We start from the raw sequence: 12,841 nt of genomic DNA, 5'->3' as shown, positions 1-12,841 counted from the left end.
TTAGATAGAAATGATAAGTATTTTGACAACTTTGGTTTTGATCTAGATAAGTAGAAACTGATCTAGATCATTTCAATCTTTTGACAAAAGTGTTCTATCAAAAAACTTTCTTCGGCAAAGTTGTTTGTTTGATATTTTTAACGCATGTACTAAAGATATTTATACTTTATAACTTATGTAGACGGCGCTACATGACATAGAAAAAATACTCGAGAAAATGAATTTTAACGTTTGTAATGAAAAATATATCTCGAAATAAAGAGCGAGTAAACTGCCCATAAAAACATAAGAGTCTCATATGGATTTCTGTAGAAAATGAGTTATCTGTTGGATTGTATTCTGTACCTCCACTGATTCACAATGCACAAATAAGATTACCAGGCTTGTTTATAAAGTATCGAAAAAAATACCAAAACATGGTTGTCCCATCCATAAGGCTCAATGAAAATGTAAATCTTGAACAGCATTTTTCTCGGCTTGCTGTTTTTCAATATGTGACTCTTATGCTTTTATGGGCAGTAAAGGCGCCATTACCTATGCTCATTAGTCAATGCAGGGTTAAATACCTCTGAAACCAAAGGAGTGACATTAACCCTCTTAGCAAAGTCACTCCCAACGATTTATCAAACCCCCATCAAATTGAAACGGTTGTGTACGGTTGTCCACGTTTCTTCCTTATTCAAGGTTCAAAATAATCCGTTGATTAAATTCTTCATTAAATTAATAATTTGATTGCCGTATAATTTTGAATCATCTTTGTACGCTGCAGTTGGCCTGGCCGCTTTAATGCTTGTTTCATATTCCATTTGTGCCACAAACATTAATAATGACAAGAAAAATTGTGGATGAATGTCTGCAATTTTCCAGGATCCCTACATTTATTGGCTGAGTATGTGTAGACTGGACTAGACTAGAAAAATATATCTAGAAATATATGCTTTATGACTAAATCTTCGAAAATATGCAATAATAAAAAAAAGTTTCAAAATGTGATAAACGTTATCATGACATTCGCTCCTGGGATTGTTATCTTTTCTTTCGAGAATGTTAATGAACAATTTTGTTTAAAAAACATAGCTCTTTTAAAAAATAAATAATCTCTTTAACTAACCAATCGTCGATCTTCTAGATGGAATTGATAGATTGAAAATCAAATTGCAATGTTTGAAGATAATTAGGTTTGAAGAAAACCTGTATAAATCACTTGCAACTATCCAAACAAAAGGGATTGAAACATCAGTGCTACGGTGAAAATGATCTCCAATAAAAGTTCCAAAAATATCTAGAACAATGCATTTGCGAGAAATTAACACATCAAAAGATAATGTAAGTAACCCTATTTTTCAAGAGCCACCCTACCTTAAATCTTTAAAAACAAATCATAACAAATTAACCACTATAGATAGCCTTATTTATTCAGCAAACTTGCTTCAATTCATTTGTGTTATTATATTGTAGGGAATTAAGCTGGTAAACTTCACGCATCTAAACAGTCGATACTTTGAACACCCCAACCACAAGAACCACTCTAATTCCATTCATTTGAAAAAAATAGTCAAAAAAACTAACAAATTTACCAAAGACATCATAAAGCTAAATCAAACTATTTGGGGCTATCAGTTCTATATTCCTAAATACGGCTTTGGGACGCACCATGGTCAGCTATCGACATGTACTGAAAATTTAGTGCCAAGTTTTGTAATAACGTCGTAATAATCGAAAAAGAAAGAGGCTCGAAATATTACTAAGGTTCTATGGAAAATTTTCTCCAGAAATAGTCTTATTGACTCCTAAAGTGCACAGACTCTGGGTCTTACTATAAAAATTGATTCCGTCAGACACTAGTTACACTGACACTGTGTTATGTTATACACAAATTTCTATACTTATTGTGATAATTAAATACAACACGTATAGTGTAAAATTTAATTAACCCTTAAATGCATAACGCTGTTTTAAAACAACATTGCCCATCTCAAAATTATCACAGTAATGTATTGAAGCTATGAGACAATTTTAACAAAATTTTAAAAAAATGATTTGCCCCTTTGAGGGTTTATATGACTCCCATGTTTGGAAATAAAGTCAAATGTAATGTCAATTGATACAGAAAATATCTATTGCACATTTTTAAAAGACCTATTATGTACAACAAGAATGTTGCCAAAAACGGAACACATTTGTTGCCAAAATCGGAGTGTGCCAACATGGGAGCATGCCAAAAATGGAACGTGCCAAAAACGGAATCTTACTGTATTATCGTTTTTGACCAATCTGACCGAACGTGGCAAAAAGCCTAACACACTATATGCGGTTGTGGTAGTTCGAACTCAGGTGAGCTGCGTACAGCTGTGCTATTCCCCCACAATATGATATAATCTGACCTCAATAGTTATAAGACGTTTGAGGCTGAAGAGTGCCTTCGTCAATAATGAGGAATGATGGAGTAAGGCAGGTTCAACGTCAACACTACAATGTCGACGATTCTTTCAATAATTGTCCTTACACTATGACAATTTAGGAAAAATATTTAGCATTATGCCAATAAAATTCAACTTGTTAATAGATGACGACTACGTGATTTACAAAAGTTACATTGATTCGTTCAATTTCGTTCTCAATTTGTTTCTGTTCCTGACATAATGCAGCTGGAAAAAATCAATTTCCAGCTTTAAAAAAATACCACATTTTCTTCAATCATAGTTCAACTATATTTACAGATGACAATATTGAATATTGCAGTCATTGAGATCAATCGATAATATGTTGAATCTATGTACGCGATTCCAGGTTCATTCATTTTGAATATTCGTATTTTCGCTGCAGGAATAGAACGATTCTTTGAAATAGTGTCTCTTCATGCACAAATTGTTGGTGAGGTAGATTTTTGTTATATATTCTGACAGAAGTTTTGTACTTTCATTTATAGTGAACGGTTCGGAGATGCGAAGATAGCACACAAGTACATTATAAGTAATATTATAATTTTCATATTCAACGAATTAGTATTTCACAGACTATGCCAGTAGTTAAGTGGCAAGTCTAGGGTTTTGATGGTAGAGTCGCCTCTCTGGTGTCGATGATAGGCATTCAGTGCTGAAAGAGAACGAAGGAAAAAAAGTATTAAGTAATAACAAAAATTAGCCTTTTCAGCTTTCGAAAGTACAAATGTTCAATACCTTCATTGTTACGCAAACAAATAAACATAGCGAAACATCGAAATTACTTGAACCTATTAATATGAGCAACACAATTCATTTCAATAATGCACTTCAACTAAAAGCAGTAGGGTGGGGCAAAATGATCATTTTTTCAGCACAGCACTTTTTCGATCCCATTTGGGATTCCAAATAACTGTGCAAAATTTGGGGTCGATAGATTTTGCCCCGGCGCAACACTACGTTGATGATATGCTTGTTAGCACTGATCGGAAAACAAGGCGAAGCTCGCACAGGAAGTCATAAAGATTCACGAGTAAGCTGGGTTTGAAATTCGAAACTGGACATCAAGAAAAGTTTATTAAAACCAAGAAAAAATACTACTATTTTTTCTTGTTTTTGATAAACTTTGTATATAAAAATCCAGTTATCAAATTTTCTATTGCGATTAGATCTATGTTCACCTGTTAAAACATGTTAAGTTATGTCTAAGGAACAACATTTGATGATATGTGGGCATGTTGGGCCTATTAAATCAGAGTATAAGTGATCTTACTATGGAAACATAGCAAAAACACGATTTTTGATTGGAGACACCTCTAAATCATGTCCAAATTAAGCCATTTTTGGCGAAACTTCTTAAATTCACACGTAGAACAAAAATCTGGGCTGACCCATGTATATTTCAAAACTTTTTCAAAATGTGGAGCAATGTTGCTTCAGAATCTTCATCGCGACGAAGCACGGTGAATATGAATAACCTGCATTCGTCCCACATCGTTCTTCGCTGTTATATTCAACTTGCTGTTGATATTCACCCACGAATGAAGCCGACTGCCAATCCGTGTTCATCCGAATGCCTTATCCATACACTCGTGCCTTGCTACTCATCGAGCGACCGAATGAACTGCACGAGGAAGCTAGGAAGTGAATGACGAATAAATCTTCAGAAAACCATTCTTCACCATAGCGATGATCGCTTACAACTATTGGCGAAGATCCGAAGATGACTTCAATTTTATCTTCGCAGAATGATGGCTCGCGAAGAACTAAATTTGTATTCTGATGCGTTGTACTGTTCGGAACAAGCCAATGGGCTACTGATTCTTCAGTACAAAACTATGGGTTAAATTAACAGCCGAATCAAGGCAATATTTGTTAAATATAGTACAATTAGAAGCCTTGTGTGTCAAGTATTCAAAGGAGATTGAACCCATGTTTGGTGATAAAACTCGCAAAACAAAATTCTTTTGGATGAAGATTTGATTTTAATCTGTACATGGTGTTATATCACAATAATTTAACCTATTGCGCATGTTTTGCTAGTATCACGACGAAATCGCTTAATCAGCACGGTTGCTTAAAAATAAATTAGCTGTAGAATGAACAGTGTGTTGTGGGTGTAATATGGACAATACAAATATTACTTCTTGTTCCTCCATCGGGAAAGACTTGGCATAAAAAACGTGCTGTAATTATTTTACTCCATATTGTCGAGATCCTTAGATACCAACAAAAATATAAAATGGTTGAATTTCGATTTTTTAATGCATTCCCTTTTAGGGATTAGCTATAATGGTTACATTGCATGTGCAGTGTGCACATCTCACGAATTCAACCATGACTGCTAACTTTGTTAACTAGTGCTATAAAGATAGATTGATGTTTAAGGTGAGATTTTTTGTGACGTGGTTAACATTAACAGTAGGTACCACAGTTTGATAAAAAATACATCATTTAACGCAAATTTATTAATTAGGGGTCATACACTAATTACGTAAGGACATATGGGGGGAGTGGGTGTTTCAAAATATCTTACCAATTCTCACCTGGGGGAGGGAAGGTTTGTCCTTTCTTAAGTAATATCATAAAACATGCATGAAAAATGAAATCGATAAGAAAAATATTCTTCTCGTAAAAAAAGAAACTATTTCTTATTTGTGCCATGAACATTTTATATTTCAAACAAAATGAGCACATACTGTACATCATGGTCATGGAAACGCAGACCTCAAATTGAAATGTTTTGCAGCGACAGAATATGATTGTTAAATTAGTTATGGAATTTATTGTTGCCAACGTAAGGGGTGGCTTAATTGTCAATGGTTTTGGAGCAGTTACAGAAATTTCTTGGCTCTTGGTGGTACATTGTTCTGATCGGGAACTGGAGTCACAATCTGCTTTACTAGTTAAGAAGTGTTGAGACCCTTCGTGTTGTTAGGCCAACGTCCTTCTTTTCAACCTTTCGCTTCAAACCCGCAAGGTATATGAAAAAATTTCTGTCATGTGATTGTCAAAGAACTTGTTGGCCGTATAGTTCCAGAGTGTGAACTGTATTTTACTTCAAGAAAATCGAAGATAGCCATGTCGGAACTATGCGTACGATAAGCGTTATAGTTGGAACTCCGAACAAATTCACACCAGAAGAGGTTATAAATTCTTTTGAGTTCTACATCACAAAGAAATAGATTCAAAGGAAGTGGAATATAGCGAAGCAAATTATGTGGAACAAATCGGAGTTTCTAAATATCTTCCAAAATTTATTCTGAAATTTCTACTGAGCGAGATTAGGATGCAAATGAAATTTATGCAGATGATTATACACACACTTAGAAAAAATCGTATAAATTTACGTCTCCTGATCCTGACATATACATGCATCAAAAATGACTTAGTTTTACGTTTGATTTTAATTTTACATGACATTGAATTTCGTAAATCATGTAATTTTGCTCCACATATGGTGTTTGTTCTGAATGACAGTAAGTGTAATTTTATGTCATTGCGCATGGAAAATATGTTTCATGTAAAATGAAATGGAACACGGTAATGTTTAATGTTTAGTCATTTTGTGAATTATGGTTTGTTAAATTGTGTCATGTTTGCAATTACGTCAATGATAAAATTTATAATTTTTTGGTGTGTAGTTAAATTTTGTCCTGAGTTCTCTTTTAATAATTCAATAAGTATCGTTTTCGCTATCGAATAATTTAATGAATTAACAATATGATTTTTAATTACACAAAGCATGATAAAATCTTATGTAGGGGGAGAGGGAGTTCACCAAAATCATACGAACTCTTATCTGGGGGGAGGGGGAGGTTGAATAGTTCTAAAAAAGCCTTACGTAATTAGTGTACGGCGGCCCCGAGCAGAATATTTTCTATGATGAAAGGATTTTTCATTTCAAACATTTATAATTACCTTAAGGGATCGAAACAAGTATAATTAAAAAAAAAAATTAAAAACCAAATAGAATACGATATAGCCAAATGTAGAATCTTACGCTTGGTCAAGTCTCCCCATGTTCCCCTACTCTATCGTCGGAGCAATTAAATTTACGTACATTTTCGAAATATGCTAGAAGTACCAAGTTCCAATCAATCTTACATTTAAGATTCACCCACTTAAAATAAACAACTTGATCAAATTTAGTAACTCAAGCTTCAAGATAATCAACACATTTCTGATCAAAACTAGTCGATTAAAAAAAAGCATTTCGCGGAACGCATTTTCACGGTAAACATTTTGCATTTATTTATAAAACTGTTATGAACACTTTTTCATTAAAAATATTTCTGTTTAATATTCCAGTAGCACTGATTATGGCAAGCAAAGCTTATTTCCGTTCAACTTCATAGTATGTCATGACTTGTAGAACACTTGAGCGATATTGGAAAATATTGATATTTTTACCGTCCATTTCTCAAATTATTTAGGCGCTTCTCCACAAAAGAAATTTTGAAGTTTTAGAAGAAAACTTTTGCCTTTAAAAATCTGGCCTAGAGAATTGATATGTCGTGACAATTGTTAATTTAAAAAAATTGTTTTGGCATTTTCAGGCCATTTTTTCTAAAAAGTTGTATATTCTTTATGGAAAAAACAGTTTTCACTTTCAGGCACTTTATTCGAAGATGACGAAGTTCTTATAACTTTCCAATGAAAATAGTTTAGTGGTTGGTGTCCTTAAACATCTCATGCGCTCTAAAATATTTTTTAATATGTCCAGAGATTACATTTATGTTAAATAATAATTACTAAATTTATCTAAAAACGGTTTTAAAGTGTCACAGCACTGTAGAATAAAAAAAGTCGATTTTCAATTTATTAATCAAAAATGGCTTTAGAATGTTAAAAATCATATCTCAAAACATGGAAGACGAAAACAATACATAAATATTCAGATTTTCAATTCTACCGCAATGCCTCTTATGTTTATCTCGTGTGTACTGAAAACTTTAACCGCGTTTTTCTCGAAGCCACTTTTTTTGAGCTGGCCGCAAATGTAACTCGAACAAATCCATAGTAATTCTTCAAAAGGGCTAATGAGACTTTTGTAAACAAACTTATTTCGCTCATTATTCCGCTACCGAGTTGAATTTCATGAAAAATACACATGAATCAACATCTTTATCCTTGGTAGAATCAATTTCAAATGTTTTCTGTGTTGAAATGATAACAAATTAGGAGAAATCAGCAAAACAAAAGTTTGTTTACAAATCTGATTAGCCCTATTCAAATGTTGATATGGAAATGATTTTTGAACGCTTGGAAATTTTCACAGTATATTCAAAATTGTTTTCTCCAGCGACGTACGTAGGATTTTTTTTATTGTTTAGCTTTTTTAATTAATTTTGTGTCGATTTTTATGACATGTTTGGCGTGCTCTACAGTGGTGTAGCCCCTTAATAGAATATATCCAAATTTTATTTCTTGATGTCATGTCAAGTGAGATATACATATTCAGCACTTTGTTTGTTGTACAACTTTATTGAAAACATGCTAGATTTTGCTGAAATTAAAACCATATTAGCTGCTATTTTAGCTAAAGAATAGTCTTTCATGGTGCAAAAACTTATGCTTACAAGCAACAATTGAAGTTTTATAGCACGCTACAAGTGCAATTTAAATGTTATGAGTGGCTATAAAAGTACGATAAAACCTCAATTGATACTAGGGTATAAGACTAACCGGTTCAGTTTTGGCAAAAGTTTTATATTTGCTAAGTTTGGTTGAAATCGGAATGCTTCGATTTGTCAAAAACTTGTGGCTTGATTATACTTCTATAGATATAGAAATTATATTATATAAGAGTATATCGTCTTAAGGTTGCTATTTGTTGTCATTAAACGTAGATTCAAGGAAACTATCACCCAGTGTTAATTCATCATTAGAAAAAAAGTTATTTGAAGTACCAATAGTCTAGTATGTAGATTCATAATTGTGTTGATTCGGTTTTCGCCCGCGAGACATCCGCAGATTTACAAATGTGATTGATTTGTTTAGCTTTGCTTACGCAGCTTTCCGTTTCAAATCTGATAAAAAACATCAGCAAATAATCATTATGTACTACTAATTGTTTATAGCAAAACTCATCCTATTCCGAACATAGCAAGCATTTCTGCACCACTTCAGTCATGAAGCTCTGACCCTTCCATCAATGAACAAGAAATTTGTTTTTCTTGGTCGCAATGCAGAAGGAATGAAGAACGAAGAATCCTTAGCGAAGAATGGCTAGTGGTGATTATCACCTAAGCCATTCGTGTGCCGATCCGAACGATGCGTGAAGATGAACATTGCATGAATGGCTAAATTCAACAAACAACGATGCGAACAAGCAGCGAACAGCAGTCATCAGATTCGGATTTTTTGTTTGTTTGTATTATTCATTTTCGCTGATTCTGTGCTTTCGTGTGACGAACGGCGCAGCGTTATTCGAGGCATGGGTGAATGACACGACGAATATCGCATCGATGATGAACGAATGAACTAGTTCGGTGAAGAATATTTGCAACATTGATGTGGAGAGGTCTACTGTCCATCACGGTTAGCAAGCGGTACTTCTGGATAGATTCTATGGACGTGTTATGTTGGCTGAGATACGACCACCGGCGATATCGCCCATTCGTTGCGTTTCTCGTCAGTGAAATTTTAGAGTCGATGTAAACTGGCGAGTGACGTTGAAATCCGACGAAATAGAACATCGATGATGAAGGAACGCAGTATTCCCAATCTATCACCGGACATTCGCTGGTTCTGGGGACCAGAAGCTCATGGACAAAATGAACATGTGTGGCTTTCGATTCCTGGCTTCAAGAAACTGACAACAAACTGACAAGTCCACATGTACTTATCCATTCCAGAATTATGGATTCTGTTATAAGGCCGCAAGAATATTCTAGATTGACCACTCTTCTGAGTAGCACGGCTTTCGTTTTCCGGTACGTCGACAACTTGCAGCACTCTACGAGACACGAACATCGTGTCTTCGGACCGCTGGTGCAACAAAAACTATCTAAAGCGGAGGACTACTTGTTTCTCCAAGCGCAGTCGGAAGACTATATCGATGAGATCATCGTGCTAGCCGCAAATCACTTTGCGAGAGACGATTGCACGAAGATGATTAAGAACAAAAGTCTGTACGTTTGCCGAACGCGATTTTGTTGAGCCCGCCATTCTCCCTCGTAACCTTCACATCAAACAGCTGATCATTGCCAACATTCACGAACGTTTAACCACCTAAGCAATTCCACAATCATCACCGAAATTCTACAACGCTACCGTATTCCTCGCCACCTACCATGCGATCCGGAGAGAATGCCAGTGGTACAAAAACGATCGAGCAAAACCGTAACCTCCAGCGTTTGTCTACTTTCAGCCGCCCGTTCGCCTACAAGGGAGCGGATTATATCGGCCCCATTCTGGTTTTGCCTGAACGACATTCGAAGAAAAGGTGACTACCGGCTCTTGCGTAATGGCAATTCGAAACATCATGACTAGGACGGGAGTACTGGCTGTCATCTATAGCGATCGCGGAACTAGCTTCCAAACTACAAGCAAGGTGATCAAGCAGAGAATCGTGCAGCTGATTTAGGAAACTAGCGAATTTACCTCGCATCCAGTAGTGGACCTTTAATTTGTCGCCTCATTTAGGACCGTCTGATCCGCAGCGTGTAGTTGAATTAAAGCTAGCTACAACCCAGTGCCCGATCGAAATGAAATAGCAAGATTATAATAGAATGCAATTTTCGTAACATATTGTGTTGTTAAGAAGTTCTCGTTAGTAGTTAAAATAACAGAAATTTATAACAAGTAACAAAGCAAGATATAGTTTTGAAATCTTTTTGTTATGTGTTGCTGATCGGGTAGACTACCTACCGTCGAAGTGCATTTGATCGAGGTAGAAAACATTGTCAACTCGTGGTCATTGACCGACATTCTTCTGAATAACGACGAATCACCTGTGCTAACACCCAACCATTTTCTGTTAGGATCAGTAAACGGTCTGAAGTCATGCGTTCACTTCGTTGACAGTCCGATACATAGATGGAACTGTCGAACTCAATCATAGATCATGGCGAAGTTCGTCAGTTTCTGGAAGCAGTGGATCCGTGACTATCTACCCACTCAGAACCAAGTGGTTTACTCCAGCAAAACCAATTGCTGACGGCGAGCCAAAGTTTGACCGAAACTGCTGGCCTATGGGTAAGGTTATTGCAACGCAACAGGCCCGCAACGTACGTGTACGGCGCGTTAGTGTACAGACAGCAACCGGTTGAATCAACAGACAGCAACCGGATTATCTTTAGCTGTTCTCGACGTATGCGCTGTAGACAATACGCTGACGAAATTCTGGAGGGGAGAGTTGACTACGCCCGATCATCAACCACACCGAATTCGTTGCTGCATTAGGGCGTGCCCCGCCCAACTCGTTTAGTGGATCGGCAGCAGTAGAAAGGGAATATACATTAACAAAGCGAAGATAGTTTGGTAAATCAATCGTGGGGACTAAATTAAAGCGAGCCCAACAAATTTCTTAAAATTATCTCATGCTATTCTAACTCCTACTGTTCTAATTGGTGCTTACCCTAGTAGAATTAAAACTAGTAAGTTTGAGCTTAGAAATGGATACAAAATGAGGTGGTATTGGTTGGTGTACTCATCTCTTATATTTTGGATAATCTGTCATTAGTTCGTGTTATGCCGACTATAAGCACTGAGAACTGACATACAAGCAAAGTTTTCAATATATGTTAGAAATAAAACTGTCGTTTTGAAATACCACTAGGAAGTAGCAACTTGCCACTGCCCGGCGCTACGATCGGCAAGCAAACGCTACAAGGGCGTTGCGTGCAAATTTGGATACAATGGTGATGCATCCATGCGAGTCTGCATGCGATGATGATTTTCAACGTATTTTCATTTAAATGTTTACACAGCAAAAGTTTTCAGCAAAAGTTTGTTCTAGCTTGTATGTCTGTTTTTTGTGCTATAAGCGATTGAAACATACAGCGTTGCTGTTGAGAAATTAACATGAAGCAGGATTACTAAAAGTAGGTAGTACAACTGAAATTCCATTTTCCCAACCGTGCATCACATATATTTTACCAAAGAGACGTACCCCCCTTGAGCATCTGACTGGAGCCGCCTATGGCTATATCAACACTATAGAAATTAATGGATTTGTCTATCTTTATCTTCAATAGAGTTATAGAAGATTTAAGAAAAACTACTGTTTTCCTGTTCTTCGAAAATATTCGAGATAGCAAAAATTATACGTTAATGAAAATTGTGTATTATGACAATCGGAAGAACTTCATAGAATGCATAAAACTAGTAGCAATGATAATTGAAAGAGATATTTACAAAAAAAATATTTTTGGGTGTCATCCAAAAATAACGAGCTATAATTTCTAAAGCGTACAAAGAAGACACCAGTGCATTCTCTAAAACTTTTCGCTAAAGCAATCTCAACAACTTTTCCAAAGACATCAGATCATCTCTACTATTTTTTTTTAAATCTTACTTTTAGACGGGTTAATCACTTAAATCATTGTAATATAGAAGTTGTCCACTTTGATCATTCAAACCTTTTTATGGAACAAATCGAACTTCTTAGGAAGACATTTAAAAAGTTATATCAATGAATTGGCTTTTAAAAAGTTATCCCCAAATAACAAGCTATTATTTAGAAGATATAAAAGATGAAGACTTTTAGTTTTCAGCAAAGTTGTTGGCAAAAGCTTGCTCTACAACTTTTCTGAACACGTTATGTTAATATATGTACTTGCACGAAAGTTGTTAAATAGATTTTTAGCTTTTAGGGAGATAATCATTAAAATTACAACACCATATAAAAGGGTTTGTAATGTCCATAAATTCCTCCGAAGACATCATTGACTTAAATTTACCGATTTAGGCGTAAGGGACCATTCATAAATTACGTAACGCTTTTAGGGGGGGAGGTGGTTCGACAAGTTGTTACATATTGTGACATAGGGGGGAGGGGGAGTAAGCTAGATCGTTACGTAACATGTTTTCGCCGAAGAAACAATTTTTTTTTCAAGGAATTTGTTACGTAATAGGGGAGAGGGGGGGGGGGGATAAAGAAATTTGTGACAATTTGTTACATGGGGGAGGGGGGAGTCAATTTTGGGCAATTTTTGCGTTACGTAATTTATGAATGGTCCCTAATTAATTGACCACACGATTTTGGCAAAAACATCACTGTGCGTTGCCGTGGTTGAACAGAAGAAGCAAAATTGCACAGAAATACAGCAAATGCAACCTGGGAATAGCTTTGTTTAAAGCTTTCTGCACGTTTCGAGAGTTCTAAGCATTGTGGTGCCAACGCCCCGTTATAAAAACAGGCATACTTCCCAAGTGTTATAATGTGTTCGTAT

This window comes from Topomyia yanbarensis, chromosome 2, assembly GCF_030247195.1.
Source record: "Topomyia yanbarensis strain Yona2022 chromosome 2, ASM3024719v1, whole genome shotgun sequence".
Taxonomy (NCBI): Eukaryota; Metazoa; Arthropoda; class Insecta; order Diptera; family Culicidae; genus Topomyia; species Topomyia yanbarensis.
The sequence above is the reverse complement of the archived record's forward strand: the minus strand, read 5'-3'. Positions refer to the sequence as shown.